This window comes from Leptodactylus fuscus, chromosome 11, assembly GCF_031893055.1.
Source record: "Leptodactylus fuscus isolate aLepFus1 chromosome 11, aLepFus1.hap2, whole genome shotgun sequence".
Classification (NCBI taxonomy): domain Eukaryota; kingdom Metazoa; phylum Chordata; class Amphibia; order Anura; family Leptodactylidae; genus Leptodactylus; species Leptodactylus fuscus.
The window spans coordinates 48,242,814-48,262,476 of NC_134275.1; positions in this window are offsets into that span (position 1 = coordinate 48,242,814).

Consider the following 19,663-nt stretch of genomic DNA (forward strand, 5'->3'; position numbering starts at 1 on the left):
TTCATCTGCCCCAGTGTCATGCCATTCTCCCCCCCTTCATCTGCCCCAGTGTCATGCCATCCCCCCCTTCATCTGCCCCAGTATCATGCCATTCTCCCCCCTTCATCTGCCTCAGTGTCATGCCATTCTCCCCCCCTTCATTTGCCCCAGTGTCATGCCGTTCTCTCCCCCTTCATTTGCCCCAGTGTCATGCCGTTCTCGCCCCTTCATCTGCCCCAGTGTCATGCTGTTCTCCCCCCTCCATCCACCCCAGTGTCATGCTATTCTCCCCCCTTCATCTGCCTCAGTGTCATGCTGTTCTCCCCCCCCCTTCATTTGCCTCAGTGTCATGCCGTTCTCCCCCCCTTCATTTGCCACAGTGTCATGCCGTTCTCCCCCCCTTCATCTGCCCCAGTGTCATGCTGTTCTCCCCCTCCATCTGCCCCAGTGTCATGCCGTTCTCCCCCCTCCATCTGCCCCAGTGTCATGCTGTCCCCCCCTCCATCTGCCCCAGTGTCATGCTGTTCTCCCCCCTCCATCTGCCCCAGTGTCATGCTGTTCTCCCCCCCTCCATCTGCCCCAGTGTCATGCCGTTCTCCCCCCTCCATCTGCCCCAGTGTCATGCTGTTCTCCCCCCCCTCCATCTGCCCCAGTGTCATGCCGTTCCCCCCCTCCATCTGCCCCAGTGTCATGCTGTTCCCCCCTCCCCTTCATTTGCCCCCCAGTTTCTTTGGGCCCCCTCCATCTTTGTCCCCAGTTTCATGTCGTTCTCTCCCCACCCCCTTCATCTTCCCCAGTGTCATGCCGTTCCCCCCCTCCCCTTCATTTGCCCCCCAGTTTCATGGGCCCCCTTCATTATGTTCCACCTTAATATTTAATACAAAACAAACACTTACACTCACCTTCTATCACTCACCTTCCATTGTTCCCCCGACGCTCCTCTCTCACTCCAGTCACATACGCGATGCAGGAGCTGTGACCTCAGCTCCTGCTTAGCTGCGGCCCGGCTTGCGTGTGTAAGCGTGATGTGATGACGTCATCGCGCCTACACACGCAAGCCGGGCCGGAGCTTTAAAGCAGGAGCTGAGCTCACAGCTCATGCACCGCGTATGTATTCAGCTCATCGGCGGACGGACGCCGATGAGCTGAAATCGTGACAGGCAAGTGCCGGGGGGCCCCCAGAGGCTCTGTGGGCCCCGGCACTTGCCCGACTATGCCGAGGCTGACCGGGACCAATTTATTAGCTAAGCGCGGGGCCCCGGGCGGTTGCCCGACTCGCCCGGCCCTGGATCCGCCCCTGCTCCCATCTGTCAATGCAAAAGAATTAAAGAGGACCTTTCACCATATCTGGGCACATGCAGTGTCATATACTGCCGGAAAGCTGACAGTGCGCTGAATTCAGCGCACTGTCGGCTTTCCCGATCTGTGCCCGGTGTGAAGAGCTTACGGTCCGGTACCGTAGCTCTTCTATGGTCAGAAGGGCGTTTCTGACCATTAGCCAGGAACGTCCTTCTGCCTTGCGGCGCCTATTGCGCTGTGCTGTGGAGCGGGGAGGAACGCCCCCTCCCTCTGCTCACAGCGCTCGTCCATAGACGAGTATTATCAGGAGAGGGAGGGGGCGTTCCTCCCCGCTCCACAGCACAGCGTGATAGGCGCCGCGAGGCAGAAGGACGTTCCTGGCTAATGGTCAGAAACGCCCTTCTGACCATAGAAGAGCTACGGTACCGGACCGTAAGCTCTTCACACCGGGCACAGATCGGGAAAGCCGACAGTGCGCTGAATTCAGCGCACTGTCAGCTTTCCGGCAGTATATAACACTGCATGTGCCCGGATATGGTGAAAGGTCCTCTTTAAGGCACATAATTATTCCTTACAGCCCCTTCACCTTTCTGTCATAGAAGTTCCTGTTTGTGGGAGGATGAGGATGGCCGAGCCTCACATATAGCCAGGTCGGTAATTGGGGTTGAGCCGATATTGAGATTTCCGGATCGTTTTTAAAATCCGATTTTCGATCATTTTCCAGCCGATCCTGATCGCAATCATGTAGTTTGCTCAATCGCCGATCAGGATCTGATCTTTCCCAATCCCAATCGCTCAACCTTATTGGTAATCTATCAGTAATCTATGAGGTCCGGGGCGAGTCAATGAACAGTTTTCCTTTGTGGAGTCACCAGGGCAGCTGCACCACACTTCCGTCTACCCGAGCCCCATGTCTAGCGGCCCCATCCTGTACTCCGACATAGATCCCTATTCATGTTCCGTTGTGCTGATCTACCTTCCACTTTAAGTATGGATACCAGTTCAGGTGATGAGCAAACTGTCTGTTACGTACAGTAGGTTCAGCCTGTAGCTATGAGTACTGTATGTAATTTGGGGGTGCACGTGGACAAATACTTGTCTGGGTGATGATGGAAAATCTTCCTGGTATCTCGTATACTTTATAGATTTAGGAAAAGTTGTATATCTAAGATCCCTGGCAAAACCTGCTGGTATATCATTCAGATTTTAAGTCGAATTTACTGTGGATTGTATTTTATCGCCACATTGTAACAAGAAAAATCCACAGCGAAAATCTGTATAATAAACCGTCAGACTGGTACGTGCTGATCTGTCTACTATACTGCTCGGGAATCACCTGAAGGAGAAAGCGCCGGACGCTGTTATGTCTATCCAATGTGAAACCAAACCTGCACACCCTCCCCCCAGGCTGTATCTCATATATTTCATCCAACAGACCTGCACCCTGTTCTGTACTGGAGAGAAGCAAACACAAGCTTGTCATCATAAAGGGAAGAACCTGCAATACCAGTGTGGAGTAAGTTCACTCCAGGCTCTGCGTCCACTCAGATTCTTACAACTGGAAGGGGTAAAGCCATCTAAACTGCCATCATTTGTCTCAAATGCGTTTTTTCCCAATTCCACCCCATTTTGAATATTTTCCTATTTCCTTGTAAATATTTCATCTACAATATGTCCAAGAAAAACAATCAGAAACAATAAAAAAATAATAAGTTACAGCTCTTGGAATGTGGTGAGAAAAAACCGAAACATCAAAATGGAAACTGATCCCATCCTGCAGAGGTTAAACATTACTATCTTGGTTTTAAAGGGAGTGAACACAACTGGATCAGGTACTAGGAGACCTCGGAGTGTCTTGCTACAGGACGTGCACTACTATGGGTTTGCACATAAAATAGTTGTGTAAAAAAATAAATAAATTTGCACTACATTAATATTATGGAAATCCGTAATACACTGCCAGGCTGGTAACCTCAGCACAAGACTAAGCTTTATATTAAATCATTATCATTTATGTAAGCAGATACAGTATTGCCCAAAAGTCTTGGCACCCCTGCAATTCTGTCAGATAATACTCAGTTTCTTCCAGAAAATGATTGCAATCACAAATTCTTTGGTATTATTTTCTTCATTTAATTTGTCTTCAATGGAAAAACACAAAAAGAATTGTCAAAAAGCCAAAATGGATATAATTCCACAGCAAACATAAAAAAGTGGGTGGACAAAAGTATTGGCACGGTTTGAAAAATCATGTGATGCTTCTCTAATTTGTGTAATTAACAGCACCTGTTACTTACCTGAGGTGCCTAACAGGTGGTGGCAATAACTAAATCACACTTGCAGCCAGTTGAAATGGATTAAGGTTGACTCAACCTCTGTCCTGTGTCCCTGTTTGTGTGTACCACAATGAGCATGGAGAAAATAAAGAAGACCAAAGAACTGTTTGAGGACTTGAGAAGCAAAATTGTGAGGAAGCATGAGCAATCTCAAGGCTACAAGTCCATCTCCAAAGACCTGAATGTTCCTGTGTCTACTGTGTGCAGTGTCATCAAGAAGTTTAACCACATGAGGACCGCCGTACGTAAATTTACGGCCTCATGTGCTGGTACCTAAAGACCGGACTATTGTCAAAATACGTCCGGCCTTTAGGTACCTTTCTGGCGGGGGGAGGGGTGCGGGGGGGACAGGGGTTAGGTGTTACTAACACCTAACCCCTTCCTCCATAACGTCCAGTCGGAACTCAGTCCGACTGGACGTGTTAACCCTTTCGATCGCGCCGTGAAACATCACGGCGCGATCGAAAGGGATCCGCCGATAATTTAAAGTGATCGACACCCCCCGCGGCGAGATCGAGGGGTGCCGATGTCAGTAACAGGTAGTCTGGGGTCTGGCCAGTGACCCCAGACTACCGGAGCCCCCACATACCTGGTGATCCTGCCAGGCGGTGGAGGAAGTGAGCGATGCAGCTCACTTCCTCTGCAGCTTACAGGACACGAGCAGGTTCATGTCCTGCTCGTGTCCTGTCTGCTACTGTGTAGAATCAGTTGATGCTTTCATCAAAGCATCAACTGATTCAAGTGTCCTAAAGGGACACATGAAAAAGTAAAAAAAAAGTTAAAAAAAAAATAATAAAGTGTATGAAAAAAGTAATAAAGTTCTAAAGTCCAAAAATCCCTTTTTTTCTATACAAAATGAATTATATAAAAAAAAGCACTAAAAATTTAAAAAAGCAATGCATATTTGGTATCGCCGCGTCCGTAACAACCTGTACAATAAAACTGAAATAATATTTAATGTACACGGTGAACGTCGGAAAAAAAAAACGGAAAAAACTCGCCGGAAATAATGATTTTTTGCCATCTCATCCTACAAAATATGCTATAAAAAGTGATCAAAAAGTCATATTCACCCCACAACAGTGCCAATAAAAAGCGCACATTTTCCCGCAAAAAATAAGCCCTCAACCAACACTGTCAACCGAAAAATAAAAATGTTACGTCTCAGAAGATGGCGATGCAAAAAACATTGATTTATGTCCCCATATGTGTTTTTGTTCTGCAGACTTAGTATCGCATAAAAAAATAACATAAATGAGGTATCGCCGTAACCGTACCGACCCGCAGAATAAAGGACCCATGTTACTTATGCTGTACGCTGCATGGCGAAAAATTTAAAATGTAAAACTCAATGCAGGATTGATTTTTTTTTTTTTTAATCCAGCAAGAAAGAGTTAATAAAATGTAATCAGTAAGTTGTAGGCACCCAAAGATGGTGTCATTACAAAATGCATCTCATCCTGCAAACAACAAGCCCTTATATGGCCACGTCACCAGAAAAATAAAGAAAATATAGCATCTAGCAATGTCAAGGCAAAACCCCCCAAAAATCGCCAAATTATTAGAACACAACTGGCTGCGGCAGATAGGGAATATATAAGCTGTGCGAGCGAATATCAGGGGACACCCCAGATTTACAGCTTATGAGCGAAAAAACACCAGAAGTGACCCCCAAAGTGACCCCCAGAGTGACTCCCCCAATCATAGGAGCTACTGGGACATAGTAGGGAATTTGGTGTCTGCAATGTTCTCCGCACCGCTTATATATTCCCTCTTCGCCATCCGCTGTGCAGTCACGTCTGGGATACTAATACTCACTACACCCCCTGATAAATTCTTTGAGGGGTGCAGTTTTCAAAATGGGGTCACTCCTTTGGGGAATCCACTTTTCTGGTACCTTACAGGCTCTACAAACATGACATGGCGTCCAGATACCAAACATCAAAATCTGTACTCCAAAAGCCGCATCGCGCTCCTTCGCTTCTGCGCCCTGCTGTGCGCCCAAACTGCAGTTTATGACACATGTATGACACTGGTGTACCCAGGATAACGGACGTAATGTCATATGTGGGTATAAACTGATATTAGGGCACAGCTGGACGCAAAAGGGAAGAAGGGTTATTGGGTTTTTGGAGCACAGACGGTTTGGTTTTTGGATGCCATGACACTTTTGTAGATCTGAAACGCCAGTAAAGTGGAATCCCCTGATATGTGACCTTATTTTGGAAACTACACCCCTGAAGGATTTCTCCAGGGGTACAGAGAGCATTTTTAACCCCCAAGTGTTGCTATAACTTATTATCCATAAATGAATACGAAGCTGATTGTGAGAGGTGAAAATGACAATTTTTCCAGGAATACGTCATTTCAGTGCGTAATATGTTGTGCCCGCCTTGTATCAGAGATGAACGCTCTAAAAGCTGTTGTGCCCGGGATACCCGCTTACCAGTTTTTGGAGTGTCTCTGCTGACATAAGTTGGGCACAACATATCGGGCACTAAAATGGCGAATCTCTGGAAATTTTTCATTTTTAACTTCTCATTATCAGCTGTGATTTCATTTCTGGAAACCAAATAAATGCAACCCTCAAGGGTTAAAAACGCTCGTTACAACACTTCATAAATCCCATCAGTGGGCTAGTGTCCAAAATGGGGTGACATGTCTGCGGATTCCACTTTATTGGCAATTCAGGGGCTTTGCAAAAGTGGCATGGTGTCCTAAAACCAAACTGTGCTCCAAAAACCAAAATAGCGCTCCTTCCCTTCTGTGCCCGGCTGTGCCCAAACAGCCATTTATACCCACATATGGCATTAAGTCCGTTATCCGGGGTACACCAGTGTCATACATGTGGGCATACACCGCTATTTGGGTACCCAGCAGGGCGCAGATGTGAAGGAGCGATATGTGCTTTTGGAGTGCAGATTTAGATTCTTTGTTTTTGGACACCACGTCACATTTGCAGAGGCCCTAAAATTGTCCCTACAAAATGGGGTCACTTCTTGGTGAATTCCAGTTTACTGTCACCTGTGTAGTTTCTAAAATGGGGTCACAATGGGGGGTTTCCATTGTATTGATACTTTAGGGGCTCAGCTAATGCGACATGACACCTGAGAACTATTCCAGCCACATCTGCTTTCTAAAAGCCAAATAGCGCTCTTTCCATTCTGAGCCCCACCGTATACCCATACAGCAGATTATGGCCACATATGGGGTATTGCCGTGTTAAGAAGAAATTGTGTAACAAACTCTGGGGGGCTTTTAATTCTTCAGCTACTTGCAAAATTAAAAATATGGCGCTAAATGGACGATTAATTGGAAAAAAAAAGTAATTTTTCATTTTTACGTCCCATTGTTAATAAAATCTGTGAATCAGCTGTGAGGCCAAAATGCTCACCAAACCCCTAGATAAATTCTATGAGGGGTGTAGTTTCCAAAATGGGGTCACTTTTAGGGGGTTTCCACTTTATTGGTACACTAGGGGCTCTGCAAATTCGACATGGCACCTGAAAAATATTCCAGCAAAATCTGCCCTTCAAAAGCCAAATAGCGCTCTTTCCATTCTGAGCCCCACCATGTTCCCATACAGTAGATTATGACCACATATGGGGCATTTCTGTGTTCAGGAGAAATTGTGTAACGAACTTTAGGGAGCTTTTTTTCCTTTATCCTCTTGTGAAAATGAAAAATTTGGGGCTAAATTGACAGTTTGTTGGAAAAAAAGTAAATTTTCATTTTCATGTCCCAATGTTAATAAAATCTGTGAAACAGCTGTAGGGTCAAAATGCTCACTCTACCCTTTGATATGTTTTGTGGGGGGTGTAGTTTCCAAAATGGGGTCACTTTTAGGGGGTTTCCACTGTATTGGTTCTCTAGGGGCTCTGCAAATCAGACATGGCACCTAAAATTATTCCAGCAAAATCTGCCATCCAAAAGCCAAATAGCGCTCCTTCCATTCTGAGCCCCGCCATGTTCCCATACAGCAGAATATGGCCACATATGGGGTATTGCCGTGTTCAGGATAAATTGTTTAACAAACTTTGGGGGGCTTTTACTCCTTTAACCCCTTGTGAAAATGAAAACTTTGGGGATAAAGTGACATTTTAGTAATTTTTCTTTTACACATTCCAATGTTAGTAAAATCTGTGGAACAACTGTAGGGTCAAAATGCTGACTATACCCCTTGATGAATTCTGTGAGGGGTGTAGATTCTAAAATGGGGTCACTTTTGGGGGGTTTCCATTGTTTTGGTACGCTAAGGGCTCTGCAAATGTGACATGGTGCCTGAAAATTATTCCAGCAAAATATGCTGTTCAAACACCCAGTGTCACTCCTTCCCTTTCGTGCACTGCCGTGTGCCCAAAAATCAGTTTACACCCACATGTGGGGTATTTCTGTGCACGGGAGAAATTGTATAACAAAATGTGAGATGCATTTTCTCCTTTAACCCTTTGTGAATGTGTTAATTTTAGGTCTAAATGAATGTATTAGTGAAAAAAAATGAAATGTCTAAATTTGACCTCCATATTATTTTTATTCTTATGAAATGCTTAAAGGGTTAACAAACATCCCAAATGCTGTTTTGAATAATTTGAGGGGTGTAGTTTTGAAAATGGGGTGATTTATGGGGGTTTCTATTATATAGGCCTTTATAATTCCTTTCAGAACTGAAGTGTTCCCTAAAAAATTAGTTTGAGGAATTTTCTTGTAAATCTGGAAAATCGCTGTTACACTTGTAAGCCTTGTAACGTCCAAAATGAATTAAAAGACGATCAAAAGATGATGCCGATATAAAGCAGAGATATGGGAGATAATATTTATTCATGTATTTGGATGGTATGACTATCTGCCTGAAAAGCAGAGAATTTCACATTTTGAAAATTGCAATTTTTTCCAAATTTCCATCAAATTTGCTAGTTTTTTTATAAATAAATACAAAAATATTGATTAGTGTTTACCACTAACGTGAAGTATAATGTGTTACGAAAAAACAATTTCAAAATCACTTGTGTAAGTTAAAGCGTCTCAAAGTTATTGCCATTTAAAGTGACACATGTCAGTTTTGAAAAAAGAGGCCCGGTCCTTAATGTACTTCTGGGCCTGGTCCTTAACCGGTTAAAGCCCATGGCCCTGTGGCTAACCTCCCTAGATGTGGACGGAAAAGAAAAATTGACGAGAGGTTTCAACACAAGATTGTGCGGATGGCGGATAAAGAACCTGGACTAACATCCAAACAAGTTCAAGCTGCCCTGCAGTCCGAGGGTACAACAGTGTCACCCCGTACTATCCGTCAGCGTCTGAATGAAAAGGGACTGTATGGTAGGAGACCCAGGAAGACCCCACTTCTTACCCAGAGACAGAAAAAAGCCAGGCTGGAGTTTGCCAAAACTTACCTGAGAAAGCCAAAAACGTTTTGGAAGAATGTTCTCTGGTCAGATGAGACAAAAGTAGGAAAAGGCATCAACATAGAGTTTACAGGGGAAAAAAAGAGGCCTTCAAAGAAAAGAACACAATCCCTACAGTCAGATATGGTGGAGGTTGCCTGATGTTTTGGGGTTGCTTTGCTGCCTCTGGCACTGGACTGCTTGACGGTGTGCATGGCATTATGAAGTCTGAAGACTAACAACACATTGTGCAGCATAATGTAGGGCCCAATGTGAGAAAGCTGGGTCTCCCTCAGAGGTCAGGGGTCTTCCAGCAGGACAATGACCCAAAACACACTTCAGGTCAGCACTAGAAAATGGTTTGAGAGAAAGCCCCGGAGACTTCTAAAGAGGCAGCAATGAGTCCAGACCTGAATCCCCATAGAACACCTGTGGGGGAGAGATCTCTTGATGGCAGTTTGGAGAAGGCCCCCTTCACATCTCAGGGGGGACCTGGAGCAGTTTTCCAAAGAAGAATGGTCTAAGATTCCAGCAGAGCCTTGTAAGAAACTCATTGCTGTTTACCGGAAGCGGTTGTGCGCAGTTATTGTGTCTAAAGGTTGTGCTACCAAGTATTAGGCTGAGGGGGCCAATACTTCTGTCCGGCCCATTTCTGGAGTTTTGTGTAAAATGATCAATGATTTGACTTTTTTTTCATTCTCTTTTGTGTTTTTTCATTGCAAGCAAAATAAATGAAGATATTAATACCAAAGAGTTTGTGCTTGCAATCATTTTCCGGAAGAAACTGAGTATTATCTGACAGAATTACAGGGGTGTCAATACTTTTGGCCAACACTGTAAATGACCCCTGCAGAGTATTACTTCTATTACCCTGTATAAATAGCCCCTGCACAGTAAGCTGTATATATGGACACTGCACAGTGCCACTTCTTCTCTCATGAATAGATAGTCCCTGCACAGTACCACTTCTCTTAACCCATGCATATGGACAGTGCACAGTACCACTTCTCTCTAACTGTGTAACCCCTGCTAGGGGTAAAGTAACAGCAGTAGGCAACACTGTACAGACACCCTGAATTACCTATCTGAGCCCCACCTGCTTCTCTGTGCCCCTGCCACCTAGGGGAGGAGCTGCAGAGGATTGGGGGAAAAGGGGATTGTGGGTCAAGGAAGAGCAGGAAGAAGATGTGGGGACCGCATGGTTGGGAGAGCAGAGAGTCCAGCACCTGCAGACACAGGGCAGAGCTCCAGGGACAGTCCTGCCAGCACAGCAGTTAAAACCAGGAGAGGAGGTCACCCTGCAGCTAGACAGCTCTACCACTTGGCTCTGGAGATACCCCTTGTCTCATCACACAGGCGGACCCTGCCCCACTCCACGAGGACTTGATTGCTGCAGAGCCAAGCAGAATTCTGGAAGTAGATGCACCTACGTGTCTGGGAGTTGTGAGTAGCCACTGCTGAACTGTGTTATAGAGTTGTTGTGGGAACTATTTCTGAGGACAGTAATCCTAAGTGCACCAATGGTTCCAGCAAGCGCGCCAACACCCGCAGCAACAGGGCCCCAACTGATGGACTGAGTTATTTATGTTGCTGCAGCTTTATTAGGGGAGATTTGGTAAAAGCAGCTAGCTATGTGTAGTGTGTGAGAGAATTATGTACTATGTGTGGGCTATTGTACATTAACCCTGTGTTCCCCAGAGATTAGAGTATTAGGCATACCTCCCAACTTTTGAAGAACTGAAAGAGGGATAAAGTGTGCGGTGCGCGTGCCTCGCCCACTTTTGTGTTGACTCCGCCCATTCGTTAATTTTTCATGTGCCCGAACACAATATAATCCTCCTACAGTCACCCGTAAATTATATGTCCCCCCTCTATCTCTCCCCCAGTTTCATATACACCCTTCACCTGCCCCCAGTTTCATGTCCCCCTTCCATCTCTGCCCCCAGATTCATGTCTCCACATCTCTGCCCCAGATTCATGTCCCCCCATCTCTGCCCCCAGTTTCATGTCCTCTCCATCTCTGCCCCCAGATTCATGTCCCCCCATCTCTGCCCCCAGATTCATGTCCTTCCATCTCTGCCCCCAGATTCATGTCCCCTCCATCTCTGCCCCCAGATTCATGTCCCCACATCTCTGCCCCCAGTTTCATGTCCTCTCCATCTCTGCCCCCAGATTCATGTCCCTCCATCTCTGCCCCCAGATTCATGTCCCCTCCATCTCTGCCCCCAGATTCATGTCCCCTCCATCTCTGCCCCCAGATTCATGTCCCCTCCATCTCTGCCCCCAGATTCATGTCCTCTCCATCTCTGCCCCCAGATTCATGTCCTCTCCATCTCTGCCCCCAGATTCATGTCCCCACATCTCTGCCCCCAGTGTCATGCCGTCCTCTCCATCTCTGCCCCCAGTGTCATGCCGTCCTCTCCATCTCTGCCCCCAGTGTCATGCCGTCCTCTCCATCTCTGCCCCCAGTGTCATGCCGTTCTCTCTATCTCTGTCCCCAGTGTCATGCCGTCCTCTCCTTCATCTGCCCCCAGTTTCACGTTCCACCTCCACATTAAACTTACCTTCTCCTCCGCTCCCTTGCCGCTCTCTGTGTGCCTCTCTCGCTGACACATATGCGGCTGAAGCGAGGAGCTGACCTGTGTCAGCTCCTCGCTTCGCCGCCGGTCTCGCTGACACATATGCAGCTGAGCTGGTGTCAGCTCCTTGCTTCAGCCGCATATGTGTCAGCGAGACCGGCTGCAGCGGCGAAGCGAGGAGCTGACACAGGTCAGCTCCTCACTTCAGCCGCATATGTGTCAGGGAGAGAGCCGCGCAGCGGTGAAGCGAGGAGCTGACCTGTGTCAGCATCTTGCTTCAGCCGCATATGTGTTCAACTCAGATCTGCGTCCTCTGGACGCAGGGCGGAGAAGACTTTGGAAAGGTAAGAGAAGAACCAACGTTGATTGGCAGAATGTATAGCATTCTGCCAATCAACGCTGGTTCTGCATCGAACATTAAACTTCGAACAGTTAGTAGTGTTCGATCGAGTACGAGTATTTCGAATACCGTAGTATTCAATTGAACACCTACTCGATCGAACACTACTTGCTCATCTCTACTTCTATTCCAATAAATATTCCCCGGTTGTTTTACCCCTATTTCTGTGAGTGTGTACTGAGCTTAGGAAGGGGTTTCCCGAGTCAACCCCTAACAGAAGAGGACAAACCCTCCTGCCTTCCTACAGAGCTCCGAGTAAAAAATATGCAAATCTATTCTCCAGGATGTAATTAGGAAAACAGTGCACTCTGTACGCCGCCCTCTAGAGGGCAGACTCCTTAACATCATGCATGACTCAGTTATAAAGTCTAATTAATCATGATGCGGATTTAATTGCCAAATTAGTATTTCTATTCCAAAAGGAACAGATTCCCAGCTATGGACAGTGCTGTTTTGATCTTTTGGACCTCCTCAGCATAGCGCAGGGATACTGATTTGGCAGAGTGAGAGACTATAGACCAGGGTTAGGACTACAGAGCTCCGAAAAAAGATTTGGGTGGAGGCACTGCACAGTACTACTACTTCTATCATGCATAAATAGCCACTGCACAGTACCACTTTTCTGATCCTGCATATATAGAGACTGCACAGTACCACTTCTCTTATCCTTTGTATATAGAGACTGCACAGTACCACTTCTCTTATCCTTTGTATATAGAGATGTCACAGTACCACTTCTCTTATCCTTTGTATATAGAGACGTCACAGTACCACTTCTCTTATCCTTTGTATATAGAGACTGCACAGTACCACTTCTCTTATCCTTTGTATATAGAGACGTCACAGTACCACTTCTCTTATCCTTTGTATATAGAGACGGCACAGTACCACTTCTCTTATCCTTTATATATAGAGACTGCACAGTACCACTTCTCTTATCCTTTATATATAGAGACTGCACAGTACCACTTCTATAGGGACCTGATACTTTCCTACCCTGAGTATATTTCATCCACATCCTTTATCCTTTTAGTTTAGAATAATCTAGAAGCCCTGACCAAGTCGTCCGGATTAAAATACAAATTCTGCTTTTCCACAGACATCGCCCCTTTAGTCTATGGTTGACTCTGGTGTTGCAGTTCATTTTAATTTAGTGTTACATAAACAAAGTAGATTGTTTTTTCTAACTCTGAGCTTTTAGACCTTGGTCACGTTAGTTTGCTCAATAAAGTTAATGTTATTTGGAATTCAGCCCAAACAAATTTATTCTGCCACACCTAACATTGCAAAACTGGCACAAAGCTGGAGCGCGCCCAAAGTAGTGTCTGAACTGTTTACTACTACTATTTAACCATTGCCATACTTGTGTAAAATTATTGTAATGTTTTCATACTGAATAATGGTTCTGAAAAGGGAACCTATCAGCATGATGGTACCAGTACAGAGATAATACACACAGTGATGTCACAGTACAGAGATAATACACACAGTGATGTCACAGTACAGGGATAATACATACAGTGAGGTGACAGTACAGAGATAATATATACAGTGATGTCACAGTACAGAGATAATACACACAGTGATGTCACAGTACAGGGATAATACACACAGTGATGTCACAGTACAGAGATAATACACACAGTGATGTCACAGTACAGGGATAATACACAGTGATGTCACAGTACAGGGATAATACACACAGTGATGTCACAGTACAGGGATAATACACACAGTGATGTCACAGTACAGGGATAATGCACACCGTGATGTCACAGTACAGGGATAATACACACAGTGATGTCACAGTACAGGGATAATACACACAGTGATGTCACAGTACAGGGATAATACACACAGTGATGTCACAGTACAGGGCTAATACACACAGTGATGTCACAGTACAGGGCTAATACACACAGTGATGTCACAGTACAGGGATAATACACACAGTGATGTCACAGTACAGGGATGATACACACAGTGATGTCACAGTACAGGGATAATACACTCAGTGATGTCACAGTACAGGATAATACACACAGTGATGTCACAGTACAGGGATAATACACACAGTGATGTCACAGTACAGAGATAATACACACAGTGATGTCACAGTACAGGGATAATACACACAGTGATGTCACTGTACAGAGATAATACACACAGTGATGTCACAGTACAGAGATAATACACACAGTGATGTCACAGTACAGGATAATACACACAGTGATGTCACAGTACAGAGATAATACACACAGTGATGTCACAGTACAGAGATAATACACACAGTGATGTCACAGTACAGGGATAATACACAGTGATGTCACAGTACAGGGATAATACACACAGTCATGTCACAGTACAGAGATAATACACACAGTGATGTCACAGTACAGAGATAATACACACAGTGATGTCACAGTACAGGGATAATACACACAGTGATGTCACAGTACAGGATAATACACACAGTGATGTCACAGTACAGGATAATACACACAGTGATGTCACAGTACAGAGATAATACACACAGTGATGTCACAGTACAGGGATAATACACACAGTGATGTCACAGTACAGGGATAATACACACAGTGATGTCACAGTACAGGATAATACACACAGTGATGTCAAAGTACAGGGATAATACACACAGTGATGTCACAGTACAGAGATAATACACACAGTGATGTCACAGTACAGAGATAATACACACAGTGATGTCACAGTACAGAGATAATACACACAGTGATGTCACAGTACAGAGATAATACACACAGTGATGTCACAGTACAGAGATAATACACACAGTGATGTCACAGTACAGAGATAATACACACAGTGATGTCACAGTACAGAGATAATACACACAGTGATGTTACAGTACAGAGATAATACACACAGTGATGTCACAGTACAGAGATAATACACACAGTGATGTCACAGTACAGGGATAATACACACAGTGATGTCACAGTACAGAGATAATACACACAGTGATGTCACAGTACAGGGATAATACACAGTGATGTCACAGTACAGGGATAATACACACAGTGATGTCACAGTACAGGGATAATACACACAGTGATGTCACAGTACAGGGATAATGCACACCGTGATGTCACAGTACAGGGATAATACACACAGTGATGTCACAGTACAGGGATAATACACACAGTGATGTCACAGTACAGGGATAATACACACAGTGATGTCACAGTACAGGGCTAATACACACAGTGATGTCACAGTACAGGGCTAATACACACAGTGATGTCACAGTACAGGGATAATACACACAGTGATGTCACAGTACAGGGATGATACACACAGTGATGTCACAGTACAGGGATAATACACTCAGTGATGTCACAGTACAGGATAATACACACAGTGATGTCACAGTACAGGGATAATACACACAGTGATGTCACAGTACAGAGATAATACACACAGTGATGTCACAGTACAGGGATAATACACACAGTGATGTCACTGTACAGAGATAATACACACAGTGATGTCACAGTACAGAGATAATACACACAGTGATGTCACAGTACAGGATAATACACACAGTGATGTCACAGTACAGAGATAATACACACAGTGATGTCACAGTACAGAGATAATACACACAGTGATGTCACAGTACAGGGATAATACACAGTGATGTCACAGTACAGGGATAATACACACAGTCATGTCACAGTACAGAGATAATACACACAGTGATGTCACAGTACAGAGATAATACACACAGTGATGTCACAGTACAGGGATAATACACACAGTGATGTCACAGTACAGGATAATACACACAGTGATGTCACAGTACAGGATAATACACACAGTGATGTCACAGTACAGAGATAATACACACAGTGATGTCACAGTACAGGGATAATACACACAGTGATGTCACAGTACAGGGATAATACACACAGTGATGTCACAGTACAGGATAATACACACAGTGATGTCAAAGTACAGGGATAATACACACAGTGATGTCACAGTACAGAGATAATACACACAGTGATGTCACAGTACAGAGATAATACACACAGTGATGTCACAGTACAGAGATAATACACACAGTGATGTCACAGTACAGAGATAATACACACAGTGATGTCACAGTACAGAGATAATACACACAGTGATGTCACAGTACAGAGATAATACACACAGTGATGTCACAGTACAGAGATAATACACACAGTGATGTTACAGTACAGAGATAATACACACAGTGATGTCACAGTACAGAGATAATACACACAGTGATGTCACAGTACAGGGATAATACACACAGTGATGTCACAGTACAGGGATAATACACACAGTGATGTCACAGTACAGGGATAATACATCTCTCTGTGCATCCACCCATGCATCTTACCTTCTATCTAACTAGGCACCTATCCATGCAGATATCGATCTATCTTACTAAGCAGTGAGCTATCTGTATTCGTGTATATAAGGTGCAGCTGACCTTGTGTTTCATTAGCGGCTTTGGACTAGATATGGCTATAGGCAAAACCAGGTACATAGTGTTCCAACTCCATTACATTGGTTGACAATTGGATGAACAAGTATTGCCGGTCATTGGCCCATGTAAAAGACTCTGGGATCAACGAGCAGTTTGATCATTGGTTGGCTGATCAGATCTTGTTTAGCAGAGGAAGACTCGAAGATGTTGGCACAAGATCTTCATATTTACACATTAGAATATCTGTCAAAATATTGCAAATTATATGAGAACAAGCAGTCTTATTAAAAATTATCACCACCCAGCCAGGTAAACCCTTTAAGGCTGAGGCCCCACGTTGCAGAAACAAAGCGTTTTTGTTGCAGATTTTGCTGCGTTTATATGAGCCAAAGCCAGGAGTGGATGGAGTCGAAGGGAGAAGTATAAGAACATCTTAGATATTTCCCATTCATTTTGTAGCCATTTTTGGCTTTTTTTTTTAAAGCCAAACAGCAAAATCTGCAACAAAAAAACTTGTCATTGCAACATGGGGCTTCAACCTAAGACTCCTTTAACTTCTTCTATTGTTGGTCAGCGCTTGTTCAGGTCCAGAATGATTGTAGTAAAGACATTTTAGGAAGATCTGGGGATTACTGGTTCCCCCAAGTGTCCTGCTGATAGGGGGTAAATGGATTTAAGATGTTTAAGACGACCTTGGGTGTTAAAAACCCATCAAATAAATAAAGTAAATGCATGTTGTGTAATATAACCGCTGACAGATCGGCCTCCAGGGATCTGGTAATAAGTTATTTTAGCTTTGAAACAAGAAATAAATCATGATATAACTCTGGTAATTTTCCATGGCTCGGTGCCAAAGACTTGACACTGCCGAATTTCACATTAAACCTTAAGACATAAATCAACATAAATAAGCATAAATTAATATTGTGGGATGATCAGAAAGGTTACATAAGACTATTATACACCTAACATGAAGGTTCACAGCGGTTTCAGGACCTGGTGTAAGAAGAGCAGCCTTCTCAGCCCCTCAACTCTCCTCGATGTGCATTGCTCTTCTGAAGGTCTTGAGACCGTCACGAGAGGCGCATATTAAAAGAAGGCGAGGATCCTTCCTTATACGTCAGCTACAGACAGGGAAGAGACAAAACCGCCTTTGATTTTGTTTGCTTGTCGCCCCAACCACCCGCTGATTCTACCAGGTGTAGATGCCAAGAAGGCATTGGATAGAGTGGATTGGAGACTCTTGAGAGCTGCTCTAGAGAAATTTGGCGTGTAAGGGGGCGTTCACACTACCGTCGGTGTCCGACAGGTAGTGTCCGCTCCTAGTGTCTGCTCAAAATCTGTCATTAGGACATTAGGAGCATGCAGGGTTCTTCTGTCCGCTTGAGAAGTCGGACATCTTCACTTGCGGACAGGGAAGGACGGGCACGGAGTGCAAAAGAATGCACCCGATGCCCATTGAAATGAATGACAGGTGTCATGGACACAGCTAGTGTCCGCTCCTAATGTCCACGCCAGATTTTGAGCGGACACTAGGAGCGGACACTACCTGTCGGACACCTACGGTAGTGTGAACGCTCCCTAACCCCTCAGAAGACCTTCCAGCGATTGTACCTTGATTCATACAATCAAGCTTACTAAATCAAAAATCCTTAATATTAACCTCTCAACTGAGGTGAAAACCCGAATACAACAGTCTACCCCATTCTTATGGACCAATTCCTCAATCAAATTTCTTGGGATCTAACAGTGAACCCTGCTAACATCTACCAAGCAAATTGTCTCTACCTACTATAAATTACATCCAATCTGGTTTGGTCAAAAGAACCTACTGCTCACATACTGTATTGCCTTAGGGTCAGTTCACACGTGAAAACCGCCTAGCTTATTTGTGCGAGGTAAAAAACCTCGAGGAGTTTTTTTGACGCTGTTTTTTGCATTCCGCGCGGTTTTTGACGAGGTTTTTGACGCGGTTTTCGCTAGCGGTTTTCGCTAGGTTTTTTTTTCCTATATGTGCTATAGAAACTGCAGGCGAAAACCGCGCGGTTTTTTGCAAAAAACCGCGCGGTTTTTGTGTGCAAAAAACCGCGCGGTTTTTTACCGCGCGGTTTTCGCCTCCCATTCACTTCTATGCAATTCTTCAGGCGTTTTCCGCCTGAAGAAAGGTCATGTCGCTTCTTCAGGCGGAAAACGCTAGGAGGAAAAAAAAAGCTAGTGGTCTACATAGACCACCATGTTAAAGGAGAGGTTTTTGAAGCGAATTCCGCTGTCAAAAACCTCCCCTTTGCCCACGTGTGAACTAGCCCTAAATATTCCACCAATCCATCTCCCATCTGCATTCTTTAGAAATATCCATAGCATCTTGTGGAGAAACAGGACCCCACAACTGACATGGTCACAACTGATAAAGAAACGCCCTGCTGGCAGGATGTATATTGACAAGCTCATAGTGCCGAAAATGGTATATCTCACTGGGCGAGGGGCCTGGGAAGTTCAATATCCCCAGCAGATACCAAATTCAACGCTCTCATGGCTTCTCCCCATGCATCATTATAAACCTTTGTCCAGATGGTACAGATCTCCCGAATGGCTGTTTCATAAGAAGCTTACCTCTGACAACACATGTTGGTGATGCCACACTGAACTAGGAACTTATTTACCTCTCTGGTGGACTCGCCCGGTTCTATCAACCTTTTGGTCCCACACCACATCAGACCAGTCTCCTCACCCAATTTCATGCTAGCACCTGACATGACTCTCTTAGCTAACCCATCATTCCATTATTAACCCTTTCAAGACCCATTAATAACACATTTGCTTGAAGCTGCAAATTTGTTGATACCATTACATCGGGACCTTTCCCCCTTTACCCCAAAGAATGGGAAGCCAAAGGCCACCAGTGCGTTTTGAAGAACCGATGAGTTGGCCAAGGAGAAAACATCTGCCATACTTAAACTTGGGTCACACATGATGTGCCGATCTTCGTGTCTCCGACTACTACTTCCATTTTCATAACCTTGCGGCGCTTCCTTCTTCTTGTTCGAATTTCAATGTAGAGGAGAGTAAATCTGCAAATGGAGGATGTAACCCATCACACCAAGGTTATAGCATCTTGTAAGTAGTATTCAGTCTGCAGAGAATGGCCGGACTCTAGGGTCAGACCTCTAGGGCCAGTTTTATAAAAATGG